We start from the raw sequence: 17279 nt of genomic DNA on the forward strand, positions 1-17279 counted from the left end.
TGTTCAATATCTCCCCCATCTCTTTTGGCTCTGCAGATAGTTGGCCACTCGGACTCTCTAATGGACCAATTTTATCCCTCGTTATTCTTTTGCTATTAATATAGCGGTAGAAACCCTTCGGATTTACTTTTACCTTACTTGCCAAAGCAACCTCATATCTTCTTTTAGCTTTTCTAATTTCTTTCTTAAGTTTCTTTTTACATTCTTTATACTCCTCAAGCACCTCATTTACTCCATGCTGCCTATAACTATTGTAGATCTCCCTCTTTTTCCGAACCAAGTGTCCAATTTCCCTTGAAAACCATGGCTCTTTACAATTTTTACGATTTCCTTTCAACCGAACAGGGACATAAAGATTCTGTACTCTTAAAATTTCACCTTTAAATGTACTCCATTTCTCTTCCACATCTTTCCCATAAAACAAACTGTCCCAATTTACTCCTTTTAAATCCTTTCGCATCTCCTCAAAGTTAGCCTTTCTCCAATCAAAAATCTCAACCCTAGGTCCAGTTTTATCCCTCTCCATAATTATATTGAAACTAATGGTATTGTGATCACTGGACCCGAACTGTTCCCCAACGCATACCTCTGCCACCTGATCCATCTCATTTCCTAACAGGAGGTCCAGTACCGCCCCTTCTCTAGTAGGTACTTCTATATATTGTTGCAAAAAACTATCCTGCACACATTTTACAAACTCCAACCCATCCAGCCCATTTACAGAATGTGTTTCCCAGTCTATGTGTGGAAAATTGAAATCTCCCACAATCACTACCTTGTGCTTACTACTAATATCTGCAATTTCCTTACATATTTGCTCTTCCAATTCTCGCTCCCCATTTGGCGGTCTATAATACACCCCTATAAGTGTTGCTACCCCTTTCCCATTTCTCAGTTCCACCCAAATAGCCTCCCTAGATGAGCCCTCTAATCTATCCTGCCAAAGCACTGCTGTAATATCTTCCCTGATAAGCAATGCAACACCTCCACCTCTTGCCCCTCCAATTCTATCACACCTGAAGCAATGAAATCCTGGAATATTTAGTTTCCAATCACAGCCCTCCTGCAACCATGTTTCACTGATCGCCACAACATCATACTTCCAGGTGTCAATCCAGGCTCTAAGTTCATCCACTTTTCTTACAATGCTCCTAGCATTAAAATATACACATTTAAGAAACCCGCCCTCTCTTATTCTCTGATTATTTTCTTTTTCTTCTCTCTCCCCTACATTTTGGGTCAGAGTGCTACCATTCTCTGCCCCCTGCTTCACACACTGACTGCTAGCTTTCCCAATTTGAGTCCCTCCCCCCAACCATACTAGTTTAAAGTCTCCCCAGTAGCCTCTGCAAATCTCCCCGCCAGGATATTGGTCCCCCTTGAGTTCAAGTGCAACCCGTCCTTTCTGTACAGGTCGCACCTTCCCCAAAAGAGGTCCCAATGATCCAGAAACTTGAATCCATACCCACTGCACCAGTCTCTCATCCACGCATTTATCCTCCACCTCACTCCATTCCTACTCTCACTGTCGCGTGGCACAGGCAGTAATCCTGAGATTGTTACCTTTCCAGTCCTTCTCCTTAACTCTCTACCTAACTCCCTAAATTCTTCTTTCAGGACCTCTTCTCTTTTTTTACCTATGTCGTTGGTACCTATATGCACCACAACCTCAGGCTCCTCTCCCTCCCATTTCAGGATTTCTTGGACACGTTCAGACACATCCCTGACCCTGGCACCAGGGAGGCAAACTACCATCCGGGACTCCTGTCTGCGTCCACAGAATCGCCTATCCGACCCCCTGACTATAGAGTCCCCTATTACAATTGCCCTCCTCTTCTTTTCCTTACCCTTCTATCATTTATTTTCAAAGATCTTAACCATCCAGGTCATGCCCTATTCTTGCTTCTGTCAACTGACAGGAGGTATAAAAGCCTGAAGTCCCACACCTGCAGGTTCAGGAACATTGACTTTCCTGCAATCATTACGTTCTTGAACTGTCCTGAGTAACACTAATCCTACCTCAGCATTAATGCACTATGGACCTCTTGCACTACCATTAACTTGTTTTCTAACTGTCTGTTGCGTGAATGTCATCTTTTTTTGCACTGTCTCACAGAATTCGTGTAGTTATGTGTAATTTATACTTTTGTGCGTTCTCTGAATTTATATTATAGGTTCATAGAGTCGTGCAGCACAGAAGCAGGCCCTTTGGCCCATTTCTTCCAAGCCTACTAAGATGCCCAATCTAAGCTAGTCCCATTGCCCTTGTTTGGCCCATATCTCTCTAAACCATTCCTACCATATAATAATAATAATGGATGGGATTTATATAGCGCCTTTCTAATACTCAAGGCGCTTTACATCGCATTATTCATTCACTCCTCAGTCACACTCGGTGGTGGTAAGCTACTTCTGTAGCCACAGCTGCCCTGGGGCAGACTGACGGAAGCGTGGCTGCCATTCTGCGCCTACGGCCCCTCCGACCACCACCAATCACTCACACACATTCACACACATTCACACACAGGCAAAGGTGGGTGAAGTGTCTTGCCCAAGGACACAACGACAGTATGCACTCCAAGCGGGATTCGAACCAGCACCTTCCGGTCGCCAGCCGAACACTTAGCCCATTGTGCCATCTGTCGTCCCAATATACCTGTCCAAATGTCTAATACATGTTGTTATTGTACCTGTCTTAACTACTTCCTCTCGCTGCATGTTTCAAAGCCCACCACCAATTGAGTGAAAAAGTTGCCCATCAGGTTCCAAATAAATCTCCCCCTCTCACTTTGAACCTATGCCTCAAGTTCTTGATTACCCTACCCTTTAAAAGAAAAAGTGCATTTACCATATCTATTCCTTTCACAATTGTATGCACATCTATAAGATCAACCCTCAGCCTCCAGTGCATCAAGCTTAAAGTGTTAACCTGCTCAGAGGCAGATGGTTGGCCAAGGGCCAGGGATGAAAAGACAGAAGTTGTGAGACAAAAATATTGGAGTTGCAAATTGTGGAGTTAGAGGAAGGAATGGGAGGGGAGGGAAGAAACTGGTGTGACCAGGTGGGGCACAGAGGAGGGAGGGGGACGTGGGTGGGGGGTTAGTTACCAAAAATTGGAGAATTATATGTTCATAATGATGGGTTGTAAACTAATTAAGTGGAATATGACGTGTTGACACTACACTTGGTCTCAACATCATCTGCCAGGTTTTGTCCCTCCTCCTCTCTTCCAGCTTTCCTCCTCCCCCTCACTTGCAACTACAATCAGTCCAAAGAAGGGTCCAGATCCAAAATGTTACCTACCCATGTTTTCCAGTGATACTGCCGGATCCACTGAGTTTCTGCAGCATTTTGTGTCTTTTTTTTGTAAAGCAGCATCTGCAGTTCCTTGTTTCTATATTTTTTGCATTAAATGTATGGGGTGAAGAGGTTAATGTATTGAGAAAGGTTGAACAGGATGGGCCTATACTGCCATAGAAGTTCAGAGTGTAAAAAAATTCAGGGACCTGATTTCAGAAAAGGGGAACATCCATATCAATTGGAGATAGGAGGGATTTCTTCTCTCAGATAGTACTGAATCTGTGAAATTTTCCACATGTATCTGTTGAGACAAAGTCATTGGCTCATTAAAATTGGAGATAAACAAACATTTAAAATGTAAGTGAGTCTGAGATGTGGGAAGAATACAGGACAGTAGTGTTGAGACAAATATAAGATCCGTCTTGACCTTGTGTAGCAGAGTTGATTTAAGGGCCTGACTGGTTGTCTACTGCATCTGTTTTGTATGGTTTAGTTATGTTATAAACACATTGAGAAGGGAAATAGATTCTTTGGCCTACCGAGTCCACTGTGACCATCCGACCCTTTGGCCTACTGCATCCATACAGATTTACAATAACCCGATTTTATTCTACCCACGTTCCGAATAACTTCCCCAGATTGTACCATGCACCCTCGAGTAAGAACCAATTTTAAGTGGCCAAATAGCCTACCAGCTTATACATCTTTCGGATGTGGGAGGAAAGTACTGCACCTGGAAGAAACCTACGCTGTCACGGGGAGAAAGTGAAAACTCTGCAAAAGAAAGATTGTGAAAGAATTGCGGCAGCACAATAAACAGTTTGTAGAACGGCTGCTTTGCAGTATTTCTTTGGGTAATTCTTGGGTGTACAGTCAGCATGATTATATAATGTTAACTAATTATTTCGGAGAAGTTTCCTGAATACATTCAACATGAATATTGGGATATTAAGAAGTAAATTATTACCCCCATTTCATTGATCGTTACAAGATGTGGTTGGAATGAAAATGGGTTGTTGGTCAAAGGAATGATTTAAAATCCTTAGCAAAAATCCAGATGAAAGATGGAAAGGAGTCTTTTAACTCAGTTTTGATGGGGTCTGAGAAACTTTGAATTATAGGATTGTACAGTTCAGAGATGAACCCTTTGCCTCACCATGTCCATGCAGTACTTTTTGCCCATCTACATTAATTCTATTTTCCTCGCAGTGAGTTTGTATTCTTCTATGCCTTGTCTATTTAATTGCTTCTCTGAATGTCTCAAGCTTAGTGATTGCATATGACTCCACCACCTCCTCGGACTGTAAGTCAAATATCGAGCAGTGTATGTGTAATAAAACATTCTCTTCAAATCCCTTTTAAAACTCCAATTCACTTTAAACTTATTCCCTCCTTTTTCTGATCTGCCATGGGAAAAAGATTCTGACTATCAACCTTGTCTATTCCTTTAGTGATTTTTTAGTGATTATATGAAATTCCACAGTATCATGTCAGCTTCATTTGCTCCAGGGAAAACAACCTCAGCCAATCAACCTCTCCATATAATTCAAGTCCTCCAGATATGGTTAATGTCCTCTGGTCACTTTCTTTCAACAACATCTGTACTATAACATGGTGACTAGAATTGCACATAGCACAACTGCATAACTTGCACTGCAAGTACAGGCTGACCAGTGTAATTTTGCAATATAATGTCAACTTTCAGGTAATGGAAGCTCACCCTACAAATAATTTAAATAGGGATTTAGACAAATAACCAAGGTTGTGAAAGTAAGAGGATTATGGTCAAACTGAGATTAAGCATTGATGCTCTTTCAAATTGCAAGCAGCAGGCTGAATCACTGTCCCTATGTTGTAAAATTTGAGTCTGTAACACTGTAATTACATTTTTAATTAAATGGAGCCATGTTTCACATGGCTTGAATATAAAATTGTCATTTGAAAAATAACACATTCTATAAGCATAGCACTGGAGATTCCAGGCCTTATTCTTGCTCAACTATATCCATCTCTGTTGAATGAAAAATACATTGCATGATTGCATTACGAGCAGATGCTTATCATTTCTGCTTTATATGAAATTCCACAGTATGACAAAGCCAAATTCTATGCCAGACTTGAAATTATATAGACGATAAGACTCCTTAATTCTCCTTTGAACCCTGGAATTACTGGTGAACGATTACAAGAAAAGTGAGTGAACGGGCAGGTGATAGGGTATATCTCCAGTCTTCTCCTCGTCAACTTTGCAAACTCTAATAGCCACCCAGAACTCTCCTTCCAGTATCCTCCTGCCACTTACTCCAACCATAATATCCTTCTAGATTTTTAGACTCTTCCAGTTCTGATCTTTTGCACAACTTGATTTTAATAATTGTAATCATTGGTGACATTACCAACAGGTGCCTGGCACCACTTTCTATGGAGCTATTTTTAGTGTAAAAGGTTTAGTATCTTAGCTAATACTGGCAACCCCTTCAAAACATTGGAGATGTATGTAAAATTCTATCATATGTCCTTTGGTTCCTTTAACCCTTTTTCCTCTCTACCTGTGCCTCTTGTTGGGTGTTCCTTAAAATAATATTTATTTAATCAACATTTTTGGTGTAGATTCTGTGTCAAAGTATGGTTAACAATGCTTCTTCCAATTGGGTTGTTTTGGGTCCTTGCATCATGGCTCTACTTTTCTGTAATGCAGAAAATTCACAATGCAAAGATGCCTCTGAAGTGATATGAGAAGGTTGATTATTTCAGTTTGTTTTTAGAACATGGGACATTGAATAGTACAGCACAAGAACTGGCCGTTTGGCCCACAATGTCTGTGCCGAACATGATGCCCAACACCAATCTCTGAGGAAGGATGTGTTGGCTCTGGAGAGGGTCCAGAGGAGGTTTACAAGAATGATTTTAGGAATGAGTGGGTTAGCATATGATGAGCATTTGACAGCACTGGGCCTGTATTTGATGAAGTTTAGATGGTTGAGAGGAGACCTCATTTACACTTAATGGCCTGTCCCACCAGCATGCGATTGCATGCATCTAGCGCGACCAAACGTGGTCGCTTGAGGCGTACGGCCTCGCGGGGCCGGTCCCACTTCGATCGGCGGAGGTGTATGGAGTTGTTCGGGGCTGGTCCTGACATCGCGCGGGGCTCCAAAAATCTTGCACTGTTCGAAAATCCCGCGCGTCAACGGCCTGTCGGCCCACAGCCGCATTGAGTCCGTATGCAACGTCTCGACGGGCGTACGCAGCGTCTCGACGTCATACGCAGCGTCTTGATGTCGTACGCAGCGTCTTGATGGCGTATGCCTAGCGCGTGGCGTTGCGCGATGACGTCACCTCCCGACGCCGTGTGACGTCCAAATTCAGTCGGCCCGCCTCCTGCCCAGCTGATTGGTGAGTTTGATGTAAATTACGTCACGCGCGAACTTTGCGCGTACTTACTGCGTACTTACTGCGAACTTAGCACAAACTCAGTGCGAACTCCGCTTCCGTTTGGTCGCGCTAGATGTATGCTGGTGGGACAGGCCCTTTACAGAATAATGAAAGGCATAGATAGAGTGGATGTGGAAAGGTGTTTCCACTGGTGGGAGAGTCTAGGACCAGAGGTTATATCCTCAGAATTAAAAGGCACTCTTTTAGAAAGGAGGTGAGGAGAAACTTCTTTAGTCAGAGGGTAGTTAATCTGTGGAACTCATTGCCACAGAGGGTTGTGGAGATAGACAAATTCTTGATTAGAACGGGTGTCAATGGTTATGGGGATAAGGCAGGAAATGGGATTAATGGGCTGAGATCAGCCATGATTGAATAGCGTAGTAGACTCGATGGGCCAAATAGCTTAATTATACTCCTGTAACTTGTGAACTTGTGAACTCTTATTTGCCTGCACGTAATTCAAATCCCTCCACTCCCTGCACATCTATTTGCCCAAACAGAATGGCACCTTAATGGCACAATCATATCTGACTCCCCACCCCCCGGCAGTGCATTCTAGGCACCCACACCATCTGTGGGAGAAAAGATTTGCCCCACTCATCTCTTGTAAACCTTGTCCCTCTCACCTTAAAGCTATGCCTTCTGGTATTTGATATTTCCATCGCGGGAAAAGGTTCTGATAATCTCTTCTTGTTCATTATTTTTGATCTCTTGTATACATTTAATCATTCAAAGAACTGCAAAGAGTGGGTTGAATGGGAAACTATTAGACACTTTGGACTCAAAATAAGCTTTAATGTTTCTATTTTCTATTTTTTGTCATTAAAATGTTTTATGCTTTCACATATGTGGGTAAATTGTCAAAAATATAACAGCTATTGATGTTTTAAAGAAGTATAGTGTCAGTTTGCTAAACTAATTATGGCTTTGGTCTTGGGATTCATAGATATCTGTCAATACTTTAGACAATTAGAACTGGTTTAATTATCTGAAGTGTTAAAGTTGTTACATTAAGAGCATAAAATTAGAATTGTGTTTTATAACTCGGCAAATGTTTTGTATACAATATAAAACAATTGAGTAAGAAAAATAGACTATATAGACACAAAAAAACTGCAGATGCTGGTTTACATTTAAAGCACAAAGTGCAGGAGTTACTTAGTTGGTCAGGCAGTATTTGTGGAGGGAATGGTCCCACGATTTTTCGGGTCATAACCCTCTTCAGGCTGGGTTATTTACCTGAGTTTGGACTGAGTTGGTCAGATCCTTATGGCTCTATAATGTTGTTAGTTTTTATTTTGTATGAACCTTCCTGATCAATAATTTTGAATATTTAAGTCATGTAGGTTAGCCGAGGTCTATATAAAAGTACAATTTACATTTCAAATGCCAACAAACTGGTGTAAACATGTAATTTGAAAACATTAATAAGGTTTTCCAATTTCTGATGCTGCAATTTAAATCAAGTTATTGCCACCAGCTGCTAACTTACAATAAATCTTTGACAGTGATTGCTTCACCAGGTTCTTCTGTACAATTTATTTTTCTTAGTACTTTCTAGGGAGCTATTTTAGTGTAAAAGGTTGACATAATCTAATTTATTTATTTTATCTACAACTGTCAATCACTTCAAAACATTGGAGATGTATGTAAAATCCTATCCTATATATTTCATGAAATCAATATCTCTGACAAAGAAAACTGGCAGAGATAATGTAGTACTATGGTTAGGTAATTATTTAGCTCTTTCTTTGTTGCATGTCCTGATTTCTGCAGTTTCGTAAAATCACCAGGCACATTTAAGAAGTAAAATGGAATTACAGTATTGATCATCCAAAATCTCCTTGATCCCATTTCTTGTTTTGTAAAAATGAATTCTCGGTTAATTGAAAATAGGATTGATTCTGGTTGCTTGGGAAGAAAATTGCCCAACAAAAAATATTGACATAAAGCCACAAAAGGAAACAAAGTGCTGAAGTAACTCAGCAGGTCAAGCAGCATTTCTGGAGAACCTGGGTAGGTGATGTTTTGGGCCGAGACCTTTCTTCAGAATGGTTGGAAGGGATTAGACAACGAGGGATGGGATGGGATGGAATCGAGGTACGTGGAGATGAGTTCAATGTAGTAGGAGCAGGCAAATATGATGGGACTGCTGGAGCAGTCCTGTCCCGTCCTGACACTTTACAGCTAATGACCAAAGATTTAGATTCAGATTCAAACTTTATTGTCATTGTGCAGTGTACAGTACAGAGACAACGAAATGCAGTTAGCATCTCCCTAGAAGAGCGACATAGAATATGAGCAATAAATAAATATATTTACGTGCATACAGTCATAGTAGTACAAATTTTTTTTTCCTGGCGGAAGGAGTGTCCGGGTGGGGGGGGTGATTGGCAATCACCGAGGTACAGTGTTGAGTAGTGTAACAGCCGCAGGGAAGAAGCTGTTCCTGGACCTGCTGGTCCGGCAACGGAGAGACCTGTAGCGCCTCCCGGATGGTAGAAGGGTAAACAGTCTGTGGTTGGGGTGAGAGCAGTCCTTGGTGATGCTGAGCACCCTTCGCAGACAACACTTGCTTTGGACAGACTCAATGGAGGGGAGTGAGGAACCGGTGATGCGTTGGGCAATTTTCACCACCCTCTGCAGTGCTTTCCGGTCGGAGACAGAGCAGTTGCCATACCATAGTGTGATACAGTTGGTAAGGATGCTCTCGATGGTGCAGCGGTAGAAGTTCACCAGAATCTGAGGAGGACCTTCTTTAGTCTCCTCAGGAAGAAGAGACGCTGGTGAGCCTTCTTGACCAGAGTTGAGGTATTGTGGGTCCAAGAGAGGTCATCAGAGATGTTGACCCCCAGGAACCTGAAGCTGGAACACTTTCCACCTCCGTCCCGTTAATATGGATGGGGGTGTGCGCGCCGCCCCTAGACTTTCTGAAGTCTACTATGAGCTCTTTGGTCTTCTTGGAGTTAAGGGCCAAGTTGTTGTCAGCGCACCATGCTGCTAGGAGCTGGACCTCCTCCCTATAGGCCGACTTATCGTTGTTGCTGATGAGGCCAATCACCGTTGTATCATCTGCGTACTTGATGATGGTGTTAGTACCATGTACAGGTGTGCAGTCGTAGGTGAAGAGGGAGTAGTGGGTCCAAGAGAGGTCGAGGTAGAATTTATAAAGCACCTTGAAAGGAGGAAATAGAGCTGGAGATGTTAAAGGAAGGAATTCTAGACTTTGAGACTTAATTACACAGTCTCCATTGATAAAAAAATTGAATGCAAACAGCAAACTTGACACGGTTAAATTGCTCAGATGGCTTAGATAGTCAGGACCCTGGCACCGATCGATGTGGCACCCAACAAGTAACATTAGCAAATTTGCAGATGACACAAAGCTGGGTGGCAGTATGAATTGTGAGGACGATGCTATGAGGATGCAGGGTGACTTGGACAGGTTGGGTGTGTGGGCAGATGCATGGCACATGCAGTTTAATGTGGATAAATGTGAGGTTATCCACTTTGGTGGCAAAATCAGGAAGGCAGATTATTATCTAAATGGTGTCAAGTTGGGAAATGAGGAAGTACAACATGATCGGGTTCATCAATCACTGAAAGTATGCCTGCAGGTACAGCAGGCAATGAAGAAAGCGAATGGCATGTTGGCCTTCATAACAAGAGGAGTTGAGTATAGGAGCAAATACGTCCTTCTGCAGTTGTACAGGGCCCTACTGAGACCACATCTGTAGTATTGTGTGCAGTTTTTGTCTCCAAATTTGAGAAAGGACATTTTTGCGTAGGTTCACAAGGTTTATTCCCGGGATGGCGCGACTGTCATATGTCGATAGAATGGAGCAGCTGGGCTTATATACTCTGGAATTTAGAAGGATGAGAGGTGATGTTATTGAAACATGTAAAATTATTAAGGGTTTGGACACGCTAGAGGCAGGAAACATGTTCCCAATGTTGGGGGAGCCCAGAATCAGGAGTCACAGTTTAAGAATAAGGGGTATGCCATTTGGAACAGAGATGAGGAAATACCTTTTCACAGAGAATTGTGAGTGTGGAATTCTCTTCTTCAGAGGACGGTGGATGCTGAGTCAGTGGATGCTTTCAAGAGAGAGTTACATAGAGCTCTTAAAGATAGCGGAATCAAGGAATATGGGGAGAAGGCAGGAACGGGTACTGATTGTGGATGATCAGCCTTGTTCACATTGAATGGCGGTGCTGGCTCGAAGGGCTGAATGGCCTACTCCTGCACCAGTTGTCTATTGTCTATTGACCTACTATAATTTGAAGGATCCTTAATAACCATTCTTTATTTTCAAGCTGAGCCATCTCATGGAGTCATGCAGCATGGAAACAGGCCCGTCGGCCCAACTTGCCCTTCTCCTTCATTCCATGTTGTTTTAGTTACCCACAATTCTGTACCCTCTGACTGATCAGTAGTCTCCTGTGTGGAATGTCATTAAGAGCCTTCTGAAAATGCGCATTCACCACATCCATTACTACCCCTCATCTATTTGCCTAGATGCATCTTCGAAGAACAGCAGCAGATTAGTCAAACTCTCATAATTCCATGTTGCTGCTGCTCTGTCATATTATTATTTACTGTTTTGCAATCCTCTCCTTTAAAGTTGTTTCTCAAGCTGTCATCGGCATCTCACACTATCAAATTTAAGATTCAAGTTTTCAGATTTCAGATTGAACTAAATGATTTTCAATCTACATATGTTTAAGAAAGAACTGCAGATGCTGGAAAAATCGAAGGTAGACAAACATGCTGGAGGAACTCAGCGGGTGAGGCCTCACCCGCTGAGTTCAATCTACATACAAAATTTTATCATATTGTCTTTACTGTTCCCAAGAGGCCGCTGAACAACCAGTTCATCTTTTAACCTTTTTCCCTTACACAACACTGGACTTAACATACTCTATTGATTTCTCAATATACTGACTGATAGGCAGAGGTTCACTTGCACCTTCTCAAACACCAGCTTCTCGCTTTCACCCAACAAACAGCTACTGTTGGCCTGAATCCTTTACCATCATTACTTTTTTCGTATATCTTTCAATCATTGTCTTTATCTCCCTATATTATCATCTATATCTCTCGTTTCCCTTATCCCTTACTAGTCTGAAGAAGGGTCTCGACCCGAAACATCACCCATTCCTTCTCACCAGAGATGCTGCCTGTCCCGATGAGTTACTCCAGCTTTTTGTGTGTATCTTCAGTTTAAACCAGCATCTGCAATTCCTTCCTACACTTAAAATCCTCCATGATTATTGCACTACCCTTGTTGTTTGCTTCTCTATTTTCCTGGTTTATTCTCCACCTTGATTACTACTAACTTTTGGGGACCCAGATACAATTCTCACCATGAGTGTCTGCTCCTTTCTATTGATAACCTCCACCCACACTGATTCTACTTCTTTTTTTTGTGTTAGAATCCTGTGCCCTTCATCCTATTCCTTAAAATTAGAGCTGCAATACCACCTTTACATTTTGCCTCTTTTAAAAGTTAAATATTTCACTGTTCAAAACCTACCCATTTATTTCTATTTGTCATTAATTCATTTGCCTTGGCCTGAAGGCTATTGTTGTGCACCTGTTCCTTCCTACAATTGGAGATATATCTTAATGCGTGCATTTACTTAGTAGTTTTTATTTGTTTTTTGATTAACAGCGCTCATTTTGCTACTTCGTACCATCATTTTGTGCTCTCTCTTTAACATTCTGAATATCACCGCACCAGAATCCTTCCCTCACTATTTAAAGCCTTAAATGCATACTTAATTGTCCAATTCACGAAACCACTGGTTCCAGCTTGCTTCAAACGATAAGAGGAATTCAGTGGGCCATGCAACATCTGTAGAAATAAATGGACCATCAACGTTTTGGGTTAAGACTGATTAAGGGAAGGTCCGTTACAATATAACTTTTCTTTCTTTTCCTCAGTACTGGTGCCATTGAGTCATGATTTGTAACCTACTTCTCCCATATTTGCCTTTGAGCTAGACATTCATTCCCTTCATCTGAATAACCCCCACTTTAATTTGCATATGGTTCTGAAGTAATCCAGAGATTATCACCCCTGCAATTATTTTTTATTATTATTTTGGACGCGATTGCTCCGTTACCTTCATCAGATCGTATTTATTTTTCCTACCTGTGTCATTCTTTCCCACCTTCATTAGGACAACTAGATTTTTTACTCGGTCGATGGGTGATGGCATCAAGATATCGGGGCAGGTGATGTGATCCAAATTCTAGAAATTGAATAAATCAAAGATCAAAGTTCACATACTTTCTTAATTCTTTACTTTGATAATTCTTTTAGTTACGCAACTCTTTTGTTTACTTTCACAACATCCAAACTTACTAGAGTAATTAGATATTACCTGGTGTAGATAAAACTAGTCACCTGGCTGGGAAAAGTCTAAGAGAGTTCTCCCAAACAGGGCTTTGCTCTTTACAGCTAATTATACGGCTGTAAGTCCAGTCCTTTTCCATACAGATACATGTTTCTTTAGTTCCTTCAAATTTCCGTTGGCGCTGTTCCACGATTGTCTCACCCTTTGATTGTTTAACTAAAAAATACCCGTTGTTTTGTATTTCATCAGCCTATTCTATGTTTCTATGTTTCTATATTCCTTTCACCAGATGTCAGTGTCCAGAACACCCTTTTTAGTATGTACAGGGTACTTTGCTCAGGGACAGCTCACAGTGGGCCCATTCTTAGACCAAAAATATGAAAATTGTGGAACACATCTCTTCTAATTCTGAAATCATTACAGGTATATTGTTTTGTACTGTATATATGATTCATATTCTTTTCGTTATGCTGACAATGTTTGTTTAGGGTCAGAGGTCAAATATCACTGGTGACGTGTGTGACCTCACATGGAAGCATTTTTTTCATCTCTGATTTATCTTACAAACTCTGTGAATTTTAAAAACCTGGAATGTTCATATCTTTAGCAGCCATGCATTATAGTTCTGTAGGTAGGAAAATAGCAATGAATAAGATTAATCTCTTACAATAATATTTTAATGTACTACTTTATATGATGACATTCTTGCCATAGAGGGAGTACAGAGAAGGTTCACCAGACTGATTTCTGGGATGTCAGGACTTTCATATGAAGAAAGACTGGATAGACTCGGCTTGTACTCGTTAGAATTTAGAAGATTGAGGGGGGATCTTATAGAAACTTACAAAATTCTTAAGGGGTTGGACAGGCTTGATGCAGGAAGATTGCTCCTGATGTTGGGGAAGTCCAGAACAAGGGGTCACAGTTTAAGGATAAAGGGGAAATCTTTTAAGACTGAGATGAGAAAAACATTTTTTTACACAGAGGGTGGTGAATCTCTGGAATTCTCTGCCACAGAATGTAGTTGAGGCCAGTTCATTGGCTATATTTAAGAGGGAGTTAGATGTGGCCCTCGTGGTTAAAGGGATCAGGGGGTATGGTGAGAAAGCAGGTACAGAATACTGAGTTGGATGATCAGCCATGATCATATTGAATGGCGGTGCAGGCTCGAAGGGCCGAATGGCTTATTTCTGCAACTATTTTTCTATGTTTCTATGACATCTGGTCACGTGTGTGAAATCTGGTTCACTTTCTAAAGAATGGCCCTTACAAACTCTGTGAATTTTACCAGCTGTTATCAGGCAACTGAACCATCCTACCAAACAGAGAGCAGTCCTGAACTACTATCTACCTCATTGGTACCCTCGGACGATCTATGATTGGACAATACTGGCTTTACCTTGCACTAAACATTATTCCCTTATCATGTATCTGTACACTGTGAATGGCTAGATTATAATCGTGTATTGTTTCTTCACTGACTGATTAGCAAGTAACAAAAGCTTTTCCCTGTACCTCGGTACATGTGACAATAAACTGAAACTGAAATCACATTGATACTGACCAAGTGTTGATCACATAACAATCCTTCGCTGTGCTCTTTGAAGTAGCAATTAACTGCAGTATTTCATCAATATTAAAACTTTATGATTATGTGTATTTTCAAGTGAACTGTGATATGCACAACCATCACTGGCCCTTGCATTTAGCTTTTTAATTTGCAAGTAACATGTATTCGGACAGGAAAGTTTGAATCGATTGCTAAGATATTGCAAAGAGATCTCAGCAAAGATAAAGCTGACATCTTGGCGCAGGGCAGTCATCTCTATACTTAATTTAATAGCAGAAACAATAATCATAAAACATAAGCATGAAGCAGTATTATTAACCGATTACATTATTTAAATGTACAATTAAACTATTGATGAGAATTAAATTTTAATTTCTCTAATTGGCAGATAAAGTAATTTTCCTTTTATTCATATCTTGGTGCCAGAGGGAGATCGTTATCTTTTCCTGTAAATCCGTTGGCTGGCCAGAACTTGAATACGAGATCACCTTCAACAAAATATGTTTTTCAGTTAGTTCAGCACTTATGACTGCAGATAAAAACCCTTGCTCTCTGTGAACCACATGGTGAATCTTATATCTCCTGCAAATAATGTGTGCACCATGAATGTTGGCATACATTCCAAGAAATCCTCTTCCTCAGCCCCCCTGCCAATTTGATTCACCCAATCTATATGTAGATTGAAGTCACCCATTATGACTGTTTTACCTTTGTTGCACGCATTTCTAATTTTCTGTTTGATGCCATCCCCAACTCCACTACTTGTTAGGAGGCCTGTACACAACTCCCACTAGCGTTTTCTGCCCCTTAGTGTTTCGCAGCTGTACCCATATCGATTCCACATCCTCCAAGCTATTGTTCTTCCTTTCTATTGCGTTAATCTCCTCTCTAACCAGCAACGCTACCCCTCCTCCTTTTCCTTTCTGTCTATCCCTCCTGAATATTGAATATCCCTGGATGTTCAGCTCCCAGCCTTGGTCACTCTGGAGCCATGTCTCCGTGATCCCAACTATATCATAGTCATTAATAGCTATCTGCACATTCAACTCATCCACCTTATTACGAATGCTCCTTGCATTGAGACACAAAGCCTTCAGGCTTGTTTTTACAACACTCTTACCCCTTATACAATTATGATGAAAAGTGACCCTTTTTGATTTTTGCCCTGGATTTGTCTGCCTGCCACTTTTACTTTTCACCTTGCTCCCTTGACTGCATCCCATCTGAGATGTCCTCATTCTTCAGGGTGATATGAGAAATGTGTGGGGAAATGGGCTAAAGGATACTTGTAATTGGAAAACTGTTGGTTGCAAGCTACCTAAGTGGAATATGAGGTGTTGTTCTTCAGATTTGCGTTTAGCCTCACTTGTCAATGGAGGAGCTTCTCCCTCATGAAACTCATCTCTAAATACCTTGATTCTATCTTGTGTCCCCCCCCCTCCCCTTGTCTAGTCCCTTCTGATCTACATCCGAGACATCTCAAATGCTCTTCACCACTACAATAACTTCCAATTCCAAGGTCCAAAATTGGGGGAGTCCAGAACCAGGGGCCACAGTTTAAGAATAAGGGGTAAACCATTTAGAACGGAGATGAGGAAACACTTTTTCTCACTGAGAGTTGTGAGTCTGTGGAATTCTCTGCCTCAGAGGGCGGTGGAGGCCGGTTCTCTGCATACTTTCAAGGGAGAGCTAGATAGGGCTCTTAAAGATTGCAGAGTCAACGGATATGGGGTGATGGCAGGAATAGGGCATGATTGGGGATGATCAGCCATGATCACATTGAATGGCGGTGCTGGCTCGAAGGGCCGAATGGCCTACTCCTGCACCTATTGTCTATTGTCTATTAAAAATTTAGATTTAATTGGAAATCTTGTCTAATTCTGTGAATAGAGAAGGGGATGATATCTACAGTGAATGATGAGATATTAAGGCTCAGACATAAATAAATTCAAAGTTAAGGAGTGGTTTACCAGAATGCTGCCAGGACTAGAGGGTATTAGCTATAAGACGCGTTTGGCCAAACGAGGGTTGATCTCTCTGGAGTATCAGAGACTGAGGGGAAACCTGATAGAAGTATATAAAATAATCACAGGCATTGATAAGCTAGACAGTCTGAACTTTTTTCCCCAGGGTGGATATGTCAAAGGCTAAAGATCCTATCCTTAAGGTGAGAGGGACAAGGTTTAAAGAAGATGTGCAGAGCAAGATTTTTGTTTCCACAGAGTAGTGGGTGCCTGTAACATGCTACCTGCAGTGGTGGTGAAGGCCAATATGATGGTGGTTTTTCAGAGGTATTTGGATAGGCACATGGATATGCAAGAAATGGTGACACATACAGACAGGGAAGATTAGTTTAACTTGGCATCATGTTTGGCATGGATATTGTGGGCCAAAGGTACTGTTCCTGTGCTGTACTGTCCGATATAATCTTTGTAATAAAATACCAAGGTTAGGAAAGATTAAATAATAATAATAAATCTGTTTGCCACTATCAAAAGATGAAGCATTTATCTAAAGACACAGCATTGAGTCAGTTGAATTGATGACGGCAGCCTGTCGCGTGCAGCTGTGTGTAGTGTTTATTTATTTTAGTATTATATAGGATTATTAG

General features: G+C 41.3%; 1 protein-coding gene and 1 long non-coding RNA gene across 3 annotated transcripts in view; one reads left to right on the forward strand and one right to left on the reverse strand.

Moving 5' to 3' along the window:
• The window catches only part of ctnna2 (catenin alpha 2), a 1182272-nt gene that overhangs the window by 250705 nt on the left and 914288 nt on the right, over nucleotides 1-17279 (forward strand). The gene's annotated exons all lie outside the window — the stretch shown is intronic.
• On the reverse strand, nucleotides 441-14639 carry LOC116982141. The gene is made up of 3 exons (XR_004414370.1): nucleotides 14461-14639; nucleotides 2009-2019; nucleotides 441-451 (listed from the first exon to the last, which is right to left on the reverse strand). It is a non-coding gene; the product is annotated as an uncharacterized LOC116982141 (long non-coding RNA).

Source organism: Amblyraja radiata, chromosome 1 (assembly GCF_010909765.2).
Source record: "Amblyraja radiata isolate CabotCenter1 chromosome 1, sAmbRad1.1.pri, whole genome shotgun sequence".
NCBI lineage: Eukaryota > Metazoa > Chordata > Chondrichthyes > Rajiformes > Rajidae > Amblyraja > Amblyraja radiata.